The sequence below is a fragment of the Triturus cristatus genome, chromosome 3_2 (assembly GCF_964204655.1).
Source record: "Triturus cristatus chromosome 3_2, aTriCri1.1, whole genome shotgun sequence".
NCBI lineage: Eukaryota > Metazoa > Chordata > Amphibia > Caudata > Salamandridae > Triturus > Triturus cristatus.
In genome coordinates, this window is record NC_140584.1 from 196,932,117 (window position 1) to 196,955,029 (window position 22,913).

Genomic DNA, 22,913 nt, shown 5'->3' on the forward strand with positions numbered 1-22,913 from the left:
GTCACACACACACCATCCGCAGCACGCAACTCGGGGACCACACGATTCACTCTCTCCTTTTTGTCCAGCCACGCAATCAACGTTCCCGCCTTGTCCCCCGCGTCATACAATCGGCCCTGCTGCTCCCTATACATAGTTTTGGCCGCGTCAGTGACCAGGGACCTATATTCGAACTGTTTCAGGCTAAGGGCATGTAGCCCGTCCGGAGTAACATTCGCCTCCAAGGCCGACTCCAGCCCCGAGATGTCAGTCTCCAGCTTCACCACCGCCTCGCTCCTAACCTTCTTGGCCACCACTATCTGGGCGAGGGCGTGTCCGCGTATCACAGTTTTAAAGGCTTCCCAAAGGGACAACGCAGACGACACCGACCCCTCGTTTTCACTGAAGTATTGGTCCATGGCCTTAACCAGGCTGTCACGAGTCACAGGGTCCCGCAGGTACCAGGGGTTAATGGGAGCTATCCGCCCTGCGGACCGCGACCCGGTGTCAAAGAGAAGCCACAGCGGAGAATGGTCGGAGATACCACGCGCCAGGTGTCTGACCTCTCGAATCCGACCAGTCTGCGCCGCGGGCATAAGGAAGTAGTCTAACCTGGAGAGACTCCCATGCGCCCCCGAATGAAAGGTGAACTGACACTGGGTCGGATGCATTAGTCTCCAACTATCCACCAAGCCGAAGGTCTCCAACATCCCACCCAGCCATGACTGGGCAGCGGGGAGGGTCCTCGGTGGGTGACGATCCAGTTCACCCGAAACAACAGAATTAAAGTCCCCGCCCATGAGCAGGAGGCCGTCCGGAAGGTCAAGCAGCATTCGACCCAAGTCAGTAAAGGTGGAGTTCTGGAGGCCCGGGGGGACGTAGACTGAAACCAGGGTAAGGGGCTGCCCCTCCCACCTCCCAATCAAACACACATAGCGCCCTCTGTCATCCGAGACTATCCTCGTGATCTCCACCGGAAGGGAGGTTCGCAGGAGAATGCCCACCCCCCTGGAGCCAGTTGTGAAACCAGAATGGGCTACGAGGCGGTATCCCCCCCTGTTCATCGCATGGCAGACATTGCCGACCAAATGCGTCTCCTGGAGAAACACCACATCAGGAGTCAAACGACGCAAATATTGCAGTACAACACCCCGCTTAATACGGTCCCCCAACCCATTGACGTTCCACGACATAAGCCTCAACCCGTCTCCCCCCATCCCCTCCAATAGATCAAGAGGCCCCCAGCCCGCAGCACTGTTCCCAAATATGGATAAAAATCAATACCTCGCCCTGTAAACAAAAAACACACAACAAAACAACCCCTCTTCCCCCCCGACCCCCCCCCAAGTCCAACGCCCCCCACCCTGCACCCCTGCGGGCCAAAGACCCCCCCCCCAACTTGCAGTGTGCCTGTCGCCCCACTAACCCCATTCTACAAAAAGACCCCGGAGGAGGAAAGGGACCCGAACCCGCCCGCACCCCTCACGGGTCCTGGTAAGACACAGTATGCAAAAGAAGTAAGACCCAACTGTACAGTGCAAAACCGCAGAAGCAAGGACCAAAGGTCAGTCTAAGGGGACCCGTCACCTGCGGTGCCCCCAGAGGGCCCGGGCCGGCCGCCCCCGTCCGGCAGCGAGTCCAGCCAGTCACTTGCGGCCACAGGAGAGTCAAAAAAGGCTGTCCGCTCTCCATGCTCCACTCGAAGTTTCGCCGGGTAGATCATCGAATACTTCAGGCCGAGCTCGCGGAGACGGCGCTTCACCCCTTGGAATCCCATCCGCTGTTTCTGGACCAGTTGTGTGAAGTCCGGATAAAAGTTGATGGTCGAGTTCTCGTAGCGGACCGGGCCACGGGTCCGTGAAGCCTGCAGAATAGCATCGCGGTCCCTGTAGTGGAACAGTTTAGCCACGATAGGCCTCGGGGGGGCCCCCGGCCGCGGCCGGCCGCCCGGAACTCGATGGGCCCGCTCCACAGCGAAGAATTTGCTTAGGCCAACCGGGGACAGCTGTTGCAGGATAAGTTCCTCGACCACGAGGTCCACCGGGCGGCTGTCGGAGGGCTCCGGTACCCCAATGATGCGGATATTGTTGCGTCGGGCCCGTCCCTCGAAGTCCTCAAGCCGCCGGGCCATATGGTCGTTGACCACTCTGATGTCCCCAAGCGCGGCCCTCAGATCCGACACCTCCGCACCCAGGGTGGAGGTCCGTGTATCAAGGGCCTGGACCCTCTCGTTGGTTTTAGAGAGGTCGGCCCGAATCAGGGTGACGTCGATCGCGACAGTGTCGATCTTACGGGCCAGGGCCTCATATTGCGTCGCGATGGTTTCCCTGATGCCCTCGATGGCGCCCATAATGTCCTGTAGGGAAGGTTCCGCAGAGACGGTCGTGCCTCCCCCTGCAGCATCCAGGGAGAGGCCAGCAGCGCCAGTGGACCCCCTGCCCTGGGTATAGCGGTCCATGTTGTTGCTCTGGACCGCTCCCCCGCGCAGTGAAGCCTTGGTCTTGCGCCCCTCCGGACCCCCTTTGCCCGCCATGTGAGCGCAGTCTCTCAATGGGACCTCCGATCAAGAGGTGTGCCGGGCGCCAGCGAAAGGACCACAAACTGTCGGTGTAGGGGTCGGAGGCGTTAGGCCCACCAGTAGCAGATGGAAGCAAGCCTCGGGCAGAGGCCCAGGAGGCACCTCGCCACCCTGAGCACGCACGCCAGCTGATCTCCTGAAGGCCAAAACCGAAACCGAAAGTGCTGAATCGGCAACTGGCACCGCGCTGAGGCCGCTGTTGTTCAATTGCAGCCCGGCCCCACGGGTCACCTTCACCCCGGCCACCTCCGTCGGGTGGGTCCCAAAAGTTCCGACGACGACAACTCAGGATTCCCAGGTCCGATTAGAGTTTTGAAAAGAGATATATGATCAGCTGGTCTTCATCTCCCAGGTTCCATAAACCAAATCAGGATAGTCTCAGGATATGTTCCGAGGAGCAGAAAGGGTCCGGGGAGCCCTGTGCTCACGCGACCATCTTGGATGCGCGCTAGGCTCCTCCCAGGAGGTCTATTCTTAAGCTTTGCAAAATTCCAAAGGTAAATCGCTATCTCCACTTGTGTAACTCTAGTTTGCTCCCTTATGTGGGGGCCGACAGGAATTTACAGGTATGGAGGGATTTAGGCATTAGGACCTTTGGGGATATATGGGGAGGCCTCGAACCGCTTGGTTTTGATGCCCTTCAACAAAGGTTTGATATCCCGGTCAATCACTGGTTTCTGTATGGCCAAGTAGCACGGTCATTAAAGGCATTGAGACCAAAACCCTCGCTAATAGAGGTTGTCCCCGTAATAGTTTTGTTAAATGGGGGGTGTAAGGAGATAAAATGGGTTTATAAGCAGTTAATTGCAGAATTGCAAGATGATATGGAAAAAACCGAAGCTGCTTTGGCTTTGAAATTGGGGGACCCTGATTTAGACTTGGATCTGGCCCTCACCCTGAATAAAAAAGTATTTAGATCTACAAATTTGAGTTCCCAGCATTATAAAACTGCATTTAATTTATATCATTCTCCCGCCAAATTATTCGCATGGGGGGTTAGGGCTCTGTTCATTCCACTGGAAGCTAGATTAAGAAACTCCTATCAGTAAGGGGTGGGGGTTGGAAAGAGATTTACAGACACAGCAGCGCTGAGTTTGATGGTGCGCTTTTTTGTGTGCCTGATACTGTATTAGCACAAAGATACCCCTACCGGGGTGAATTGCGTGCTATATCAAATTAAGATAACCTAACTGAGGCTGTCGTCACTGATAGTGAGGAAGGAAACCTAAAAATAGCTGAAGGGCAGAGGTTTCACAAACTTGACTGGATACTAAATATTACGCAGAACCTCCGTTTCATGTCACTGGGGTAACTGCAGCTGAACCACAACACAAAACGTGGGCTTGTTAGTGAACCACAATGTGTTCCAAACAATCCACATCCGGTGGTACCGGAAATTACAGCAGTACACTGTGCCATTTGTGGAACACTGCGATGGTGAGAAGATTTTGAAAAGCGGGACTATGGTGATTCCTTCTTCAGTGTCTTACTGTCTTGTCAGATTCACTTTTGTTTGCCCACAAAAAACAATTCATTTAGAAAAACAAATCTCAAGCACACACTGACTTTAGGATGTAAAATACGAGGAACCTCCCCCCTCGCCCCCAAAAACAAAAAAAACAGGCAATGGCTAGTAGGAAACAAATAAAAAAAAAATAGGTCCCCCAAACAAACCCAAAATCGCCAAAGCATTAAGATAATTGGGCGGTGCTCCGTGGGAGTAAACAAAACATACAAGCATTGGCATAGCCAATACGTCTCGCTTTTGGTACCTTATTTAGGAGTGTTGGCTATGTTGTAGAGGATTGTGGCTGATGTGTTTTATGTAGAAAAGTTGTAATAAAAAGTGTTATATGTGGTACTTAGCTGTATTATGTGTAGTGTATTGATGTTGCATTGAGTATAGTGTAATTATGTGGTGTGTAATTATGTGTTACTGAGCGTTATGTGTAGTGTATGTATATTATGTATGTATATTGTATTGAGTGCATTTTTAATTTTGTGTTATGTGGCACTGAGTGATATTATGTGGATTGTATTCATGTTGTATTGTGTTGAGTGTAATTAGTTGGTATGTAATTAAGTGTTATTGAGGAGGCAATAGACCGCTGGAGAGAAGAACAACGGTGGAGGCAGGAAAAAAGAGGGGGAGAGCGGGTGATGAAAACAAGAGGGAGGTAGAGAGGGGGCAGAACATATGTTCTACACTATGTTTGACCTAGCCGTAGATTCTCCAGTCCCGCTAAAACCTTTCGTCTGCACCTGGCTAGTGTGCACTTTGAGCATGTTGAGAGCTCATTAGATGTCTGGGGGCACTGGGGCATGGAGCTGGCCTTACACGGGTGCATGTTGGGAGCCCTCTACAAGATTAGGTAATATGAAACCAGTTTAAACTGGGAAGTTTATACAATCTGGCTGCTTTATTGCTCTTAGAAACAAATGGCTTACCCGCACTATCGCATTGTATGTTTTACACATAAAAGTGATTGTTGACATACTTTTTGATAAAAAGCGCTCTGGACGCGAAATACAAAGCGACTAGGCGCCTTTCTCCCCAAAAACTCTCACAACCCCGTCCCTCCTTACAGGCACTAACATTACGGTCCTGTGTACAGCGCACAAGGCCCTCATATTATATATATACAGCTTTGAAATAAATAATAGATCGCCCAAGGCCTTAAATCCATTTGAAGTAAAGTGTGGCAGTTAAAAATAAAAAGCCCTTTTGTGCTTACAATGTTTCTAGAAAAAAAGTTTAAAGAGAGTGTTAAGCATCCCGGCAGATTAACTTACGAAATTTATTTTAAAGATCCGGGGGAACTGAAGGGACAAGTTGTCATTTCATGATGGTCTGCATTGTCAAGTTTTGCTGCCAAACATTTTTCCAATTATTTTAAGAAACGGTGCACAGCAAAGCACTGTCAGGTTTCCATGGTTTTAGAGTGGTCGGAGTATGCATGCCGACAATGAACACATCTCTGTGGAGTGTTAACATAATGGGCATATTGCAGTACATTATTTAATGTTCTTTCAGAAATGTTGAGAATTCGGCGCAAACTCCAGGCTGGAACTGAATAAATCTTGCCCCTTGCAGCTTTTCTGGTGTAATCATTACATTTTAAAAAAACAACTTGAAATGTGCTCGAGCCCACAAAGAAGGTGCAATGCAGAGAAGTAAGCTGCGGCAGGTTTTTTTATTTTTTATATATCAAAAATACATAAAAACAGTGAGATGTTAGGAAGCACTGTATCAAAAACTAACAAGCAAAAAAAAGCGCCCCAGGCCATGAGTGTGGCGGATGGTAAACTATTTTAAAGTGGGGGAAGTGTGCCTAAAGAAACTAACGAACAAAAAAAAAAAAAAAGACCCACAAAGCATTTTCCTTGCGGGAGCGAGCTGGGGCACCATCTGTTTGAAAGTTAATTACAAACAGATGGTTTCAAAGCTCGCTCCTGCAAGGGAATCACCAAACGTGCCCGCGTTGCCATTAAAAGCAATGCAAAGTGTGCACGTTTTTGGCCGAAAAAGTGAATTGATTCCTAAAGGTCTCCTCCTAAGCAGCGCATTTGCGCTGCATAGGCGAGACCTAAAAAGCAGGGTCAAAGAGGAAGGATTAACCACTAGCAAGCATGTCTTTTTAAAGGACAATCGGAATACCGAATAAAAAGGCAGTGGGTGGGCTTTAAGCCCACAAAGTGTATACAACATGTATGTATGTATAGATATACTTATATAGCGCAATGACTGCCACCCAACGGGCATCCTGGCGCTTAGACTTTTGATGGAATCTGCACGATGTCATCAAAAAACCACTATAAAGATTACGCCCCTCTTGGGACAAGGTGTGTTTTCAGGGCTTTCTTAAAAGAGGAGAGATCTCCCACACACCTCAGAGCCAGCGGTAAGGGGTTCCACAAAATTGCTGCTGAAAACCTAAAGGACCGGCCTCCCAACCGAGTCCTCAGGATTTTAGGGACTACCACCAGACAAGCTGTAGCAGATCGGAGAGATCTAGACAGAGTGTACCACGAGAACATGTTCTGTAAAGGAATGGGGCCTTGTTCATGAAAAGCCCTAAATACTATACAGAGGGCTTTGAAATCAATCCGCTGAAGGACTGGTAACCAATGAAGGTCCTTAAGCGCAGTGATGGAAGAATCAGCACGCCGGCGAGACAGGGCCAGTTTAGCCGCAAAGTTCTGCACACGTTGTAGTTTACCCACCAAAGTCACCGGGGCTCCCAGAAGTAGTGCGTTGCAGTAGTCGAGTCGACTTAAGATGGTACTCCGCACTACCTCTGGTCTTGCCTGTGCTGGGAGTAGTGGTAAGATCTTCCTTAACGTGCGAAGCAAAGCCATGCACGTTGCCACTGTTTTGTTAACAGATGCATCCAATTGAAGATTGGAGCCAAAAAGTACACCCAAGTTCCGCACACAATCTGCTGATATACTGGTGCCCTGGAAGGAAGGAGGCCAGAAGCCCAGCGGAAGAGGCCTTGGGGAACGGTCAATTGAACAGTGTAACACCTCTGTTTTCGAACTGTTAAACTGTAAAGAGTTGTGACATAGCCAATTTGCCGTGGAAGTCATGCAGCAATGGAAGATCTCCTTACCCTCAAACGAGAAGGTAAGTTGGGTGTGATCCGCATAGTTGGTGACTGCAATGCCAAAAGATTTTATCAGCTTGATCAGGGGGCGGAGGTAGAGATTGAAAAGAATAGGACTGATGGCTGACCCTTGAGGCACGCCCTGGCCAACCCTTCTGATAGTGGATTTGAACGGTGGCAGGGCCACTACCTGGTGTCTATTATCCAGATAGGACACCAGCCAATCAAGGGCCGAGCCAGTCACCCCCGCTTCCTCCAACCTCCTGATCAGGATCAAATGGCTGACCGTATCGAACGCGGCCGACATATCGAGCAGCACTAAAAAGGCTGCCCGTCCTTGGTCGGCACGCGTCCTAAGGTCATCAAGTACAGTCACCAATGCTGACTCTGTCCCATGGGCTGGTCTAAATCCAAATTGGGCCACATCCAGGCATGCATTATTCTCCAAATAGCTGGAAAGATGTTTTGTGGCCCATTTCTCCAAGATTTTGATTGGAAAAGGGAGAAGAGAAATGGGCCTGTAATTGGCAGGGCAAGAAGGGTCCAAAGTTTCCTTCTTAAGAACTGGAGACACCACTGCCAACTTCCAGCAGTCCGGTACTTGTGCAGACCTGAGGGATTGACAGCAGATCGCAAATAATGGCGGAAAAAGTTCTTCCCGAAATATCTTCCAAAATTTATGAGGAAGTGGATCAAGGGGGGAGCCCGATTAGACACCATCAGCCAGTGCACTGAATTCCTCAAAAGATGGAACCGGGAAACTATTCAGACGTACTAAGCCAACATCTCCCTCCATGACAGATGTCAAGGTAGGAGTGGGCAGAGACTGAGTGCCTGAGCTTGACGAGATAGCAAGATTGCTCAGAATGGTAGCAATCTTCTCCTCGAAGGCCTGTGCCAATGAGTCACACAAAGTTTGAGATACAGGGACATCATTTGCAATACAGGCAGGGCGTGATAGATCTTTAACAATTTTAAACAGCGCCTGAGATTTGTTTGCCGCCGACAGTAGGGAGTCCTCCAGGAATTTAGCTTTGGCACATCTAATCTGTACTTTATAAGTTGCCAACGTTTGCTTATAACAGGCTCTATCAGATTCCCGGTACTGTTTTCTCCAAGCACGCTCCATCCTCTTGCACTGGAGTTTGGATTGAAGCAATTCCTCAGAGAACCAAGGCATAGCATGAGTGGGCCTATGTCTGATTTTTCGCAAAGGAGCTAATGAGTCAAGTGAGACCACAATTCGCTGACTAAGCATTTCATAGCTCACATCCACACTATCTCCCAGAGAGAAACCCATCGGAAGCAAGGCAGGCAAGGTGGACTGCTTTAGGAGCTTAGACCATTGTCTACTCATGCTAGTAGCACCTAGGCTACCTTTCCTCATAGCGACTGCGGGGAAAGAAAGGGTGAAATGAACCAACGCATGGTCTGTCCAACATTGAGGTTGAATGTTCTGAATAACTACATTCCCTATATCTGCAAAAATCAGATCTAGAATATGACCTTTTGAATGGGTCGGCAGGGTTACTAGCTGTTGCAACTGTACGTTGCTACAGGCCTGCTCCAGATCTTTCAAAGCAGAGTCCGTTGGACCATCTGGCCATAAGTTGAAATCTCCCAATACCAAGAGTCTAGTATGGGAGTTGGATAGATCATGAATCAGGTCAATAAGCACTGATACCTCTGATAAAGAGCTAGCCGGGGGTCTGTAACGCAGCAGCCCTGTGTATAGTACACCTCCCTGACTATTTAGGGAAATGCCCAATAGTTCGTAGCCCGGAATGGGCTCGATGTCAATCTGGGAGAGATGTAAGGTCTCCCTAAAGATTATGCCAACTCCACCTCCCCTGGCTCCCACCCGGGGTTTATGTTTAATTTTATAGCCTGGGGGGCAGGCTAAGCCCAGATCCACCGTACTATCTACTCTAGTCCAGGTCTCTGTCATAAAGAGTATATCAATCTGTTTGGACTCGAAGAGACCACACTGCCTAGACTCCACCTAAAAACTGTTAACTTCAAAAGTAAAATTCAAACCTGATCTTTTACTCTGCATTGATGGAGAAGAATGGAGTTGTTAACTATTTTTATGCTGCCCCTCCAAAATCCCCCTTCTATGATAACAATCTGCAGCATTCCATATTGATTTAAATGGAACACTACCCAAATTCCCTTTGACTAGGACACACACCTGATTTCACAGAAGGATGGTGTGGCCTAGTGCCATGGCATGATGAGCTTCTTTTGCACCATTTGCTCTTGATGAGCAGATTTTGCGTTCCAAAATGGAGTGTGCCCTCCTCGACTGTAATGCTGAAAGTTTGTTCAGATTTTTAGTTGGGAAGACCCTGCCAGTAGATGAGGGCGCTTAGCCTAGATTGTTCATGATGGTAGATTGCTGTGAGTGAGTAAGTGAGGCTTGCAGCAAGCCTTTCCTGTTAACTTAATGTAAGAGAAATGTTTACATATCGAACATCGTTTCAAACAAATTGGCATGTTATTAGTGCGATATATTTTAGAATGTAGTGTTGTTAATGTTTGTATTGCCATGGCTTTAGATGATAACAATAATAATAAATGTTTGACATTGGCTTGCCAGAAAGGACGGAGCGGGGAGTGTAGGTTCCAGCTCATGAAGTTGGGCAAAGTGAAATGACAGGCTGCAAATTACTGGTAACTTGTGTAAAGAAAATAAATGTAGTGGGCAATAGTGTGCCTGTTACTTTTTAATGACAGATGTATTGGACATATGTAATTTACGTTAGGGTTTGTTCAGCAGTAAATGTAGTGATATTGTGACTTCAGTGAGGATATATTAATATCTAGACAAGATTCTTCAAGCGCTCAGAACTGGCATTGAAGATCCAGTCCTTAGTTTATGTTTCATACAGATTGCTGTGAACAAGTGAGAGGCTTGGCAGAGCTAGGCTTATTCAGACTTTACTATGTTGGGAATGTGGAGGAGAATCCTTTAGCCACCCTTTTGAGTACGTGCTATTCAGAAGACCTCCTGCACCCACCACCACAAAAGCTTTGTAGGTCCTAATGAAGGTAACTCAGTAACAGAAATTCTCTGAGCAAATTCTCTGAGCCTTAAAACCCATTGTAGACCATCAGTTAAACACAACAGTACATTCTCTGTCATCAAGTTACCAGACGGCATCTTTATAAGTGCAGTAAAGAAAATCTGTCTGTTAGAAAATCCAATATCATTAATCACAATCCCAATCCCACTTGTAGGCTATGGTTTATTACAAGCTTTCAAGAAGTAAAACGCTTTCTGAAAAACTAAGAAGACCTCAGTAGATTATATAAGATGTGAAACAATTTACAAATCTCCTCTAAAGATGTTCAGGAACACCCTTGAAAACGAAATTTTGATCTTGCTCTGGATTCTTTTATCCTTGAAATTCCCCTTTCCTCCAGTTGAAGCAGAATATAAATTATTACTCCTAATATCATTATTTCGCTCACTACTGATAAGAGGAACTTCTGGACGTTACTTTTAGAGATTGTTTCCCAAAACCTTCGATCTAGGTTCTGCATCCCTTTCGCTTTTGTCACCGAACATTCATGATATAGCAATAGACCACTCGTCAAATTCTGCTTATAAAGTAGGTCTATTCTTCAATTATACTCAAGTGCAGCATTTCCTCTGCATCACAGATGCCCTTTATCCCCAGAATTGTTGGCCATATATAGCCAAACTTTTATTGTTGAAATTAAAGCACTATCTGAATTATTTATTTGCCATTTTCTGTTGTGCGAACAAGACCCAAATGATTGACGGAGCACTTTATAAAAGCAGAGATAAACATGAGCACATACGGTTTGCTGCTTTACATTCGATGAAGGCTACAGGTAGGTAACAGAATAAAATTTGTAATTGGTTGAAAAAGCACTTCTATTAGTAATTTGTCTGCCAGGAAGTGGCACAAGAAACATTCAGTGGGCTTCTAGACATATAGTCTAGCAGTCCCCTCTGCTAGATAAAATCCACCCATCACCATATAGTGGCTGACATTTCTGTCTAGGCTTACATGCTGCCGAAGATGGCCAGAAGAAGGTATTCCAAGTGGGCAGCGCGAGGTACAGCAGTGTTGCACCTCCAACTACAGTCCCAAGTGGACTCTTGAAGTATAATATTGGGACTTTCCATAATTTGCCTTCTTGCTGAGTAAGGCCAGACAAAAACGTGCCCACTGCTATTGATGTGTGTTTTGAATTCTATGGCAGGACCGGAGGCTTCGGATTATGCTTATGTCTTCCAAATTTATTGCTCAGCAGCCTTAACAACTAAACAAAGTAAAGACTACAAATCCCATGAGTCTTTCTATAAACAAATGATCATATAGGCAGTCCCATATCATATAAACAGAGTCCAGGAACAGCACTTCCTCTTTCTTTGCTGCTCAACAGCCAGATAAGTGATTTTCCTTTGTCTCTGTTTATTGGTAGAGTTTAACCCCTTCGCTGCGGCGCGAATTCCGCCGCAGTGCTGGGGGGGTTGACGGCGCCGCTGTGCTCATGACGGAACCACGCCGTCATGAGTCACGGGTGAGCTGTGCTCATGACGGCGTGGTTCCGTCATGACTCCACCCACTGCGCTAATCGCCCGCACAGGCGGGGAATTAGCGCCGCGTGGGAGGAGCGGCCGCCAACGGCCGCAGCATGACGGAACCACTCCGTCATGAGCACAGCGCACCCGTGGCTCATGACGGAGTGGTTCCGTCATGAGCGGGGAACGGGTTAAGGGATTAGTTTGTCTATGGTATGATTGCTTATCCTAATAATTGTAATATAATTTTGTTTACTTGCTTTGTTACGGTTTGTTCCAGTTGTTTCAGGACGGGCGGGTCTCTGCGCCATGGGGTTGCTGCCGCGTCGGACCTCATTGAGCCCCCTCAGGCCAGTGCGTGACTCTTTAGCCCCGCAAGGTTTCACAGCGGTTTGGCCGCTCTTTTTCTCGCGCCCGGCAGGTCATCTTTCTTTACGGGTCCTTGACCCTCTCCTGCGCGGTGCACCTCTCAACCCTGCTGACGGGAGAAGACAGACTCTCCTTCTTCTTAGGTGCTTTCCTCGGCGCGCGATAACTGTTTCCTGCTGAGTAGCGGAGATCGTTTATCGTGGCCGAGAGTGCGTACGGCAGCCCTTGTGGAGTTTCCCGTGTTTGCTATTTAGCTCCTGCAGGGCGGTTTCCCCACGGAGCCTGGTTACACGAGCCCCACTTAAGTTACTTATTACAGTTTTAGTTGCTCGCTTCACGAATTGGCTCCTGCAGTGCGGTTTTCTCTCGCGGAGCCTGGTACTTCTTTGTGTGTGCTCAACAAGCAGTGGCACAACCAATTGTTTTAGTACAGTTCTTTTCGTTTTCCCCATTGGCCAGTTGGTTTCATCCTGATTATGGCAGGTGAAATCCGTACCTGGGAGCAAGAAAAGGATGACCAGTCACTACTCCCCATCCACTTGGGGTTAGTGGATGCGATAGATGCATCACTGGAGAGGACAGTTTCCTCAGCCCTTAAGCCGCCGTATCATAGATATCACAGTCCAGCGTAGGGTGGTTTCCTCTACTGAGGGTGACTGGTCGGAGGCCGTTCCTCCCCATTCAGGGAAACCATCCAAAGGTAAGGGCAAGGCTAAGACCCTGGGTAAGCCTACCAAGGACTCCACCTCGCCCGACGCCTTTGAGAGGCTGTGTCAGGCTTCCTTAAGAGATGCCTGGAACGGCCTGAGGATTCCCAACCGGAGGGTACCCCCGACAACGTTTCCTGTCACCCTGAGGGGGCAGAGGGAGATACTGGGGGCGACTCAGAGGCTCTAAATGAGGAGTCAGATGAGGAACCGGGTCCAAGCAGACCCTGGCACCCGGAAGACGGGCACAAAGAAAGCCCGGTTGGAGGAACCTCATGCTCAAGACTCGGTTGACATCTCGGGTTTATTAAACCCGGAGGACATCTATCACCCCCGCTCTGCGGAGTGGATTCCCGCGCCCTTGGTGGCGTCCTATGTGGCTAGCCGGATTCGGAAGCCCATGGACCAGGAGGTCCGAGGCCATTTAAAAGGCAAATGCCCATGACCTTCCCTCCCAGGTAAGGTGGTGTGTACCCCCGATATTGACGCCAAGAAGGCCACCTTCCATGGCAAGTTTCTTAAGGACCCTAAGAAGGGTCTGACCCGATCCTGGCGGTCATGCCAGGATAAGGTTCTGGATATCCTGGGCCCGCTTACCAAAATCATGGATATGACGAAGGACGCCAAGGAAACTGAGCACAGGATAGATCCCAAGATCCTCCCGGGCTGGGTGCAGAGAGCCCTTTGCTTTCTTGGCAACGCCAACTGTGCGTTATCCACCGAACTGAGACGCTCCTTGCTCATTGATTGAACCACGATTGGGTGAGCTGACTTCTACTGAGGCCGGAGCGGTGGCCAATGGGGGTCTCCTCGGAGAACCTTTTATTGAGGAACTATCCCGTTTTGTGAACACCTTTTCTTCGCAGGACAAAGCCCAGCAGTCTATCAAAAGTGTTCAGGCAGCAGATTTTTGGAGGGGCCGGAAGAGGTAGGGGGCGCTCCTCCTGCCATCCGTATGCCAACAACCCCCACAAGCTCCAGACCAAGCGATCCATGCAGTGGCAGGATCAGAAGAAGTTTGGAGGCTTCTACCCCTCAAGAGGACGCGGCAAAGGCCATGGGGGGGAAAGGACAACCCGGTGGAGCACATAACACACCTGGAGGACCCACCGGTAAGGCCTATCCCTTTTTTCCAACCAGAGGTGGGGGGATGGTTGCAATGGTTTCGTCACAGCTGGGCGGCAATTACAGGGGACGCATGGGTGTTGCTAACCTTTGGGGGGTCCCACATCGAGTGTCACTGGGTTCCTTGGTAACTCTCTCGTCCCAAGCCTCTGACCTTTTCTCTCGAGAGTACTCAAATGGTAGACGCGGAGGTGCGCGAGCTCCTAAGCAAAAAGGCCATTGTCCAAACCTCCCTGCATCCACACGGGTTCTTGAGCAATATCTTCCTTGTCGAAAAGAAGCTCAAAGGGTTTCGTCCAGTGATCAATCTCCAGGACTTCAATCAATGGGTGGTGTACTGCCACTTCAAGATGGAGGGCATCCATCTTCTCAGAGACGTTCTGCCCACCAATGATTGGCTCGTCCGGCTCGATCTGAAGAACATGTACCTTACAGTCCCCATCTTCCCCTTCCCACAGGCGGTTCCTTCAGTTCCAGTGGGGCGGTCGCTTCTACGAATATACATGCCTGCCGTTCGTACATATCTCAGCTCCTTGGTGTTTTACCAAGGTCTTTCTTCCGGCCATGGAATGGCTCCGCACACAAGAGGTTTGTCTCATCTTGTACCTGGACGACATCCTTCTGATGTACCAGGAGAAGCACACTCTGGTATCCCATCTTTCTACGGCCTAGAAGCTTCTGCAGAATGTGGAATTCGTCTTAAACGATCCGAAGTCAGTCTATGTCCCGGCCCAACAGATAACCTTTTTGGGCTTCGAGGTCGATACGGTCCGGCCGTTTACCCCAGCAGACAATGCACTTGACTCGCAGGGAGCTGACTTTATGGAGAGAGAAATTCTCGTTACACCATCTCGCCCGAATTGTTGGGCTTCTTTCCTCTTCGATTCAGCTGATCTTTCCAGGTCCTTTGCATTACCGGGCTTTGCAACGCCTGAAGACGCAGCACCTGCACCGCGGTCTCTCGTATTCTCAGGAGGTCTCCCTCTCGCAAGAGGCTCACACGTAGCTCCTTTGGTGGCTTGAACACATGCAAGCTTGGAATGGGAGCGCCATATTCGGATCCGCTCCATACCTAGTGATCGAGTCCGACACCAGTCTTCTCGGTTGGGGTGCCCGCTGTGGAGACGTAACTACAGGCGGGCACTGGTCTGTGCAAGAGCAATCGTTGCACATCAACTGTTTATAGCTCCTGGCCGGTTCCTTTGCGATTCACAGCCTGGCGGCCGACAAGGTTTGTGCGCCATTCTTCTAAAGGTGGACAAAATCTCAGCGGTGAGATATATCAATCGCCTGGGAGGCACTCGGTCCATACTCCTGGCAGATTTAGCCAAGGAATTATGTGAACATTTTCTGACCCACAACCTGTCGGTCACCGCGGAATACCTTCCGAGTTCCCCCAATCGGATGGCGGACTGGTTTTCCAGTCATCTTCAGGACTACAGTGCTTGGAAGCTGGATAGGGACGTCTTCCGCCGGCTGATGACTTGGTGGTGTCTGTGTCATGTGGATCTTTTTGCGTCCCGTCTCAACTTTCAGATCCCTCGCTTGGCGCCCAGATCGTCTGGCGGAGGCGACAGATGCCTTTTTACAGGATTGGACTCCGTTCCGCGGGTATGCCTTCCCGCCGTTCGCCATGATCCCCAGGCTCACAGCTCTGATCAGGAGGAAGTAATTTTGGTGACACCGCATTGGAGATCTCTAGTCTGGTATCCAGTTCTTCTCGAACTTTCTATGGATTCTCCATTCCTACTTCCCCAGACACCTCTTCTCCTAACAGTTGCTCAGGGCAACTTGCACCCCCGGGTTCAGGAGGGCACCCTCCATCTGATGGGTTGGAGGATTACAGGGGACGTTGGGAGGTCCCGGGCCTTTGGCAAGAGCTTCGTCCCTTATTAGGAGGGCATGGGTAGAATCTGCTGTCTAGCGCTACCAATCTTCTTGGTGAAAGTGGCTCAGCTGGTGTGTGCGACGGGGTTTGGATCCCGTGGGGGCGGATGTGATTTATGTGGTCAACTATCTTTCGGAGTTAGTGGCTCAGGGCTTCGCTTATCGCTCGATTAATGCGAGTAGATCCGCCATTTCGGCGGGTCACCTGCCCATCCATGTTGTTCCAGTGGGGGAACACCCCTTGGTTTGCAGATTGCAGAGAGGTATTCGACTCTCGTTTCCTCCTTGTCCGAAGTACTCCTCGTTGTGGGATGTTAATACAGTTCTTCGTTTCTTGCAATCCTGGCAGGACAATAGTATCTTTCCCAGAAGGAACTGACAGGTAAGCTGGCTATGTTGCTCTGCCTGATCTCCTACAAGCGGGGTGTCAGATGTCCGAGCTTTGGAGACTTCGGCGCGAGTCATCACTCCGGATGGAGTGTCGTTCACGATCGCTTGGCGTACTAAGTCTAACACCAGAGTGGTTCACTATCCAGCCTTCCCAGGCCACCCCAAATTATGTGTTTTGCGATGCTTGAGGGCATACGAGACGATGACGGAGGAATACAGACCTCCCGGGATATCACAACGTTTTCTTTCCCTCAAGAAACCTTTCAAAGCTGTGACAGCAGCCCGGTGGGTTCGACGGGTTCTCCAGGAATTGGGGGTTGATACCTTGGCTTTCGGAGCCCACTCGAAAAGTTGAGCCATGGCTTCAAAGGCCTTTGCCCTTGGAGGGCGCTTGGAGGACATCCTAAGAGTGGCGGATTGGTCCTCAGACTCCACCTTCAAAATGTTCTATTTCAAACCTATTCTGGGCATGGCTTATATGGTTGTCAATCAGCTTTGAACCAGCATAATCCGAAGCCGGCCTTAGAATGAAAAATTTCCTAACTACCGTGAAGGAAAGTTTAAATTCTATTAAGGACGTGGAGGATAAGAACATGGCAGCCGGCTAGGGAAGACCATGGCGGCCGGCTAGGAGGATCGGTCGGTAGCTCTCTGCCTGCTCTGGGGCTTAAGCGGGATATGCATTTGCATTAGCGGGTTTCACTACAGGGTTCGAGAGACTCTGCAAAAGCACACTGGGGGTTGACAAGAAAAGAGAATTTCCCGCTCAAATACTTACGGATGCTGGTCCTGGCATTTCTCTGAAGAGGAGACCAGATGCTAGATCAGAGGTGGGGGTTGGTGGAATTTGCAGAGTTCGTGCTACCGGAGGGATCGTTTCACTGGGGGGGGAGGAGGGGGATGCTGCAAATGCAAGGCAGTTCAGACGTGTTGCAGGAAGGTTTTGCTTCCCGGAAGAGAGCAGCCCCTCCGGAGGTATACTGCAGCAGAGTCAACACAAGAACCGGCTGAAGGAGGACACACACTTTGCAGGGAAGTCGCAGCCAACCCTACTGCAAAGGGAAACCAGATCAGCGTGCATGTCATCACCAGGTATTCGTGGGGGGAAAAGAGGATTGCAGGCTCCAGATAGAGGGAAAGAAGGAGGAGACCAGAGGTGTCAGGATAGAGATAAAGGGTAGACTGCACACACTTTTCAGCAGGGGGAGGGTGGCCTTAAACAAGGTATAAGCTACTGTTTAAGGACAAGGAAATTGGGTATCTTCCCCACCCCCATTATTTCTCCAACCAATAGTGCAGCACCCGAACCAGCACACACCACGCAGAGAAAGAAGAGTGGGTATAATAATACCTTGGTGCCCCTTGATCAGTTTCATCTAGGGAAAAGGGTAAAGCCTATAAACCTAAAATTACTCCATCTCTGCGCTCCTTCTTTAAGGTACAAGCAAGGCTTCCCTCTCCTCTCCCAGAACCTGATACTAGGGCACTGGAACTTATGAAAAAGGGGCCTGTATTGGAAAAAAAGAGGGGCACTGTGGGAGGTAATATCACGCTTCCAAACAGGTTCCAGGTCTTAGTTACAAGCGAACAGGAAATGTCTCAAGAAACAAACCAGACAGTCTCTGACCCCGGAGGTACAGAATCAAGCCAGCGCACAGCTTAAGGTTGGAAAGACACTTTTAACCCCAGATCTAAATAATGCCAGGATTCTAATTAGCATTTGGTCTAACACAAGCTGTTGATGCACACGCAGTATTTTAGACATGTATATAAAAATTCAATAAACAGTAGCAATTATTAGAACTCTTGTTCTTCTTCTTTATTCTTGAATAATTTCTTCCACTCCCAACGCGTTTCGTCGCAATAGGGGTTAACCCAAACTACTTCCTCAGGGCTGAAAGTAATGAAATTATATTACAATGTATCGAATTTCCTATATTAAATACAATTTATAAGTTGGATACAATCCCACACTTGTGTAGAGGACAGCAAGGTGTTATAAAATAAAGAAACATACCATCATCTAATTATTGTGAAAAATGGTTGTTAAAGCTTAATATCATACAGGATAACCTCACTTATATATTGTGAAATTATACATCAATCCTGATGTGTATGGACCCAGTGCCCTACTATACCACGATCTAACATCAATCTCAAATTAAATGTCATATTTACAAAAGAACCAAAAAGAAGTGCATATCACCCCAAAATAGTGAGACATGCTATACCCATATTAAGTATTTGTTCATACCTTCAGTTTTCTTATTCCAATGTATTCCTAAATAATTATATTGAATGAATTTCACAGTTAGTAACTGCGAGACACAAGAGGCATAAGAAAATCACTACTCAAGGCGGTTCTCCCGCCCAATTTTTGTTTATATAACGATTGCTTACCTCATTAATTCTCCACAATACGTTAAATGATACTCCAGATATTAATGTTTACATCCCGCTTCAGATGCTGCACCATAGTCCCTAAAAGGAATAACCATAACAATCTGCTATATATTCACATGCAATTCCATATGGTGAAATGCTAAGAGCACGACGGAATTGTAGTGAAGACCAAGAATTCAAATCTTGTATTGCAGATATGGAAAGAAGATTCATCCAAAGGGGTTATTCTAGATTAGATGTTATGAAAGCTAAAAATAGGGCTTTAAAGATTAAAAGAGCATCTACACTGAAGCCAGTTCGATCAATAACACCAGAAACACCTAATGTTAGGATGATTGCGGATTACAATTCTATGAGTACAACATTTTACAGAAGTCTGAATAAACACTGGCACATTTTGAAAGCTGATAGAACATTGAAAGAATTTTTGGGGGATAAACCACAAATTACTTTTCGGAGAGGTAAAACATTGAGTACAATACTGACTCCCAGTTACCCCATTGATAAAAGACAGGAGGTATGGCTTTCACAATTGAGCAAGGGTTTTTATAAATGTGGACATTGTAATATGTGCAAATTCGCTAAGGATAGAACTAAACAGTTCGTAGATGACAAGGGTCGTACATATGATATTCTATCCAACATTAATTGTACTACCAAATTTGTGGTGTATATTATTATATGCAAATGTCAAAGAATTTATGTAGGTAGTACGATTAGAGCACTAAAAGAACGTGTCAGTGAGCATTTCAGAGCTGTGAAATGTAACGACTGCAGATATCCGATTGCCGAACATGTACATAATTGTTCAGCACAGGGTCCATCTAAGTCTTTTCAATTTATTGGTATTGAGCATGTCAAATTAGACCCACGAGGTGGGAATAGTGAGCTCCAACTGCGGAGACAAGAGGCACGGTGGATCATGCGCTTGAGGGCGGTTGAGGTGGGCCTTAATTATGACCATGAGTTACAGTATTTTTTGGATGACTAGGCATTGTTAGGGATGTGAATCAATCTTCCTTTTGTGGCTACTAAAAATGAATCATTTGTAGGTAGTAGCTGGTAACTCAGACGATGGAGGCTTTAGTATGACTCATGAACGTAGTGTATGCAAAGGGGCGACTTTCTAGCGGAGGGACACCTCTTAATTAGCATAGAAATTGAACTTAGATCTTGGGCGCTTCGAAATAGAAGGTTCATTTAGTTTTTTATATCTTTTTATTTTTGACTTTGCTATATAGCACCAGGATTATTGACAGCCCCTTTTGGACTATCTCATACTCTGAGAAGAATTTCTTATAATGGCGGATGCCACAGATATTGTGAATGTTAAATCCTTTTTAATGTTATTCTTCACATATTGTTTCGGATGTTCATATTTATCTATATTGTCGGCGCTCATATAAAGTAAGAAATTCTTATATTCTTTACTTTTCGTTTATTTATTTATGTTTGTTTTACACATATATCCATTATTCTTATCTTAGAATCAATTAGTGGGACTATTGAGAACGCACCTTGGTTGTTCATTGATAATAATGTGAATACCATCTTAATAATGGCGCCCGGTATTTAGTTAGGGGTTAGTCACCTCCTTCATGTCTCCAGTCTGAATGTCTACACCACTTAGTAATGGCGCCCGTAATCACTTTTAAGGGTTAGTCACCTCCTTTATGTTTTGGGCCTTATAAGCATGACGATTTCGTCATGTGATTGCCTACGGAACCTGTATTCGGGAAGTAGTGTTAACGAGAAGGTGAGCGAATGCGTATGGATTTCTAACTTGTTAAAAATATAGAGTAGGAATAGCTAACGCTTATGACGAGTCTCTTTGATTTATTTGCAGGTCCCAGTACTCTAGGGTACCTACTGATTTAATGGAGAATACTTTTGGAATCTAATTTATTTGGGAGACAATAGCTTGGAAGGTGAGCAAGTGCGTAATTGTGGCGTTTAGTGTATATTATTAGCATGGTTGTTTTACTAGATAGCTTGTTTCGAGCATGTTATGAGCTTGGCCTATCTTTAACTTTTAGGTCCTGGAACTTTAAGGTACCTTCAAAGATATATACCCTTAATCTTAGCGGTTTGGCACTTATTCGGAATCGGAAGAAGATACAATGGCTTCTTGCTAGAGGTGAGATTGATTTGAAAGCATTAGTGCAATTCACGTTGATTTATGGTAGGACGTTTTGGACTTGTCGACATGTGAATATATAGCAGATTGTTATGGTTATTCCTTTTAGGGACTATGGTGCAGCATCTGAAGCGGGATGTAAACATTAATATCTGGAGTATCATTTAACGTATTGTGGAGAATTAATGAGGTAAGCAATCGTTATATAAACAAAAATTGGGCGGGAGAACCGCCTTGAGTAGTGATTTTCTTATGCCTCTTGTGTCTCGCAGTTACTAACTGTGAAATTCATTCAATATAATTATTTAGGAATACATTGGAATAAGAAAACTGAAGGTATGAACAAATACTTAATATGGGTATAGCACGTCTCACTATTTTGGGGTGATATGCACTTCTTTTTGGTTCTTTTGTAAATATGACATTTAGTTTGAGATTGATGTTAGATCGTGGTATAGTAGGGCACTGGGTCCATACACATCAGGATTTATGTATAATTTCACAATATATAAGTGAGGTTATCCTGTATGATATTAAGCTTTAACAACCATTTTGCACAATAATTAGATGATGGTATGTTTCTTTATTTTATAACACCTTGCTGTCCTCTACACAAGTGTTGGATTGTGTCCAACTTATAAATTGTATTTAATATAGGAAATTCGATACATTGTAATATAATTTCATTACTTCCAGCCCTGAGGAAGTAGTTTGGGTTAATCCCTATTACGACAAAACGCGTTGGGAGTGGAAGAAATTATTCAAGAATAAAGAAGAACAAGAGTTCTAATAATTGCTACTGTTTATTGAATTTTTATATACATGTCTAAAATACTGCGTGTGCATCAACGGCTTGTGTTAGTTTAATCCATCTCGGATTGAGTTTTTTAGGGAATTGGGTGGTATTCCCTAGTGTGGTAGCACCGCGTGTACTTTGATTGGATCAGTGAATATTATTGCGGATTCCTGTTGGAGCGCTAGGTTCCTTTTCCCTTACACCCATTAAGTTCATAGCATTGGGTCTAGTCAACAGACGCCTGAAGAGGTTGAAGGGGTTGAATTAAACTCCGGGATAGAGAAGCTGATGGAGGCCATGTTTTTAGAAAGGAGAGAACAATTTGCCATTTCAGAGAGAAACCAGGGTAAAATTCAGGATTCCTGTAAGTTATTGATAGAGAAAATTACCTCTTTGATGAACCGGGTGGCTGCAGTTGAGGTTTCATTGTCAGGTCTTGTCAGAGGTCGAGGAAAATCAAGAGGAAATAAAATCATTGAGATCAAGGGAGAAGGAACTCTGAGATAAGATGGAATCCTTGGAGAACAACGCACGGAGAACTAATTTGAGACTATTAAATATTCCAGAAGGAAAGGAAGGCAAGAACATCAAAAGTTTTTTAGTAAAACTACTCTGTGACTTTATTCCAGTTCTAGATCCAGCGGGGTTAGAGAAAGACATACAAAGAGCACATAGGGATCCCTTCAGGAGTTCTGGGGTGAGGAAGAATCCAAGAAAGATTCTTATCAACTTTCAATCATACTCCCTGAAAGAGAGAATCCTAGCAGAGGCGTTAAAAGCTGGTAGTTATAAGAAAGATGACTGGTCATTTAGGATCCGCTCTGACATTTCTAGAGTCACGCAAGACCGTCAGTGGGAGTTGGGCAAGTTTATTCAAGATTTAAAAGCAATGGGTGCAACAGCGCAAATACGCTTCCCTGCATCTTTAAGAGTCATGTGGCAAAACAAGATGCACAACTTTAGAAACTCAGGAAAAAGTGGACTCTTTATTAAGCAGATTAAAACAAAGAAGTTGATGCAAACCGGAGTCGATCCAGAGCAGGCAGGGCCTCGAAGGGCGTACGTGTTTTGCCTAAAGAGAAATGGGAGGGTTCTTCAGGGGAGGTGGAGGGGGGGGGGGGGAATTGTCCAAGTTTGTGGCTTAGTGCGATTAAGGATAGAGGGAGTTTTACTGGACGGTGAATATGTTAACATACTAATTTTAAATCTTAAAGATGGTTAAAATATTATCCTGGAATGTTAACGGGTTGAGAGTCAGGAATAGGAGGCAAAAGATATTGGAGTATCTGCGATTGGTAGATAGCGAGATTATTATTTTGCAAGAGACACATTTGGTTAAGGCGGAATGGGAAGAGGCGATGAAGTTAAAATGGGTGG

General features: G+C 46.8%; 1 protein-coding gene and 1 long non-coding RNA gene across 3 annotated transcripts in view; both read left to right on the top strand.

Annotated features, from left to right (window-relative positions):
- The window catches only part of HACD2 (3-hydroxyacyl-CoA dehydratase 2), a 190,343-nt gene that overhangs the window by 72,936 nt on the left and 94,494 nt on the right, over positions 1–22,913 (top strand). The window lies entirely within an intron of this gene.
- On the top strand, positions 20,449–20,932 carry LOC146857007 (uncharacterized). Its single transcript, XR_014979528.1, has 3 exons — positions 20,449–20,531; positions 20,640–20,740; positions 20,850–20,932. It is a non-coding gene; the product is annotated as an uncharacterized LOC146857007 (long non-coding RNA).